Source organism: Bison bison, unplaced genomic scaffold, assembly GCF_000754665.1.
Source record: "Bison bison bison isolate TAMUID 2011002044 unplaced genomic scaffold, Bison_UMD1.0 scf7180017864218, whole genome shotgun sequence".
NCBI lineage: Eukaryota > Metazoa > Chordata > Mammalia > Artiodactyla > Bovidae > Bison > Bison bison.
Window position 1 is genome coordinate 6,200,550 of NW_011494790.1, and position 224 is coordinate 6,200,773.

Consider the following 224-nt stretch of genomic DNA (forward strand, 5'->3'; position numbering starts at 1 on the left):
GCCTTCTGATTTTGTTTTAGAACAGGGCCTACCCACATTCTACCTTTGATTTCTGTTTCTTTTCCTGTATTCTAAAATGGTTCTGAGAAACCAAAGGTGTGGCTTACTATGGCTTGGATATACAAAGTTATTCTTTTCATTCTTTTCAATCCTGAGTTGATTGAAATACTTTGTTACTTTGGTTATTCCTTCCCATTTGTTTTAGCAAAAAAAAAAAAAAAAAA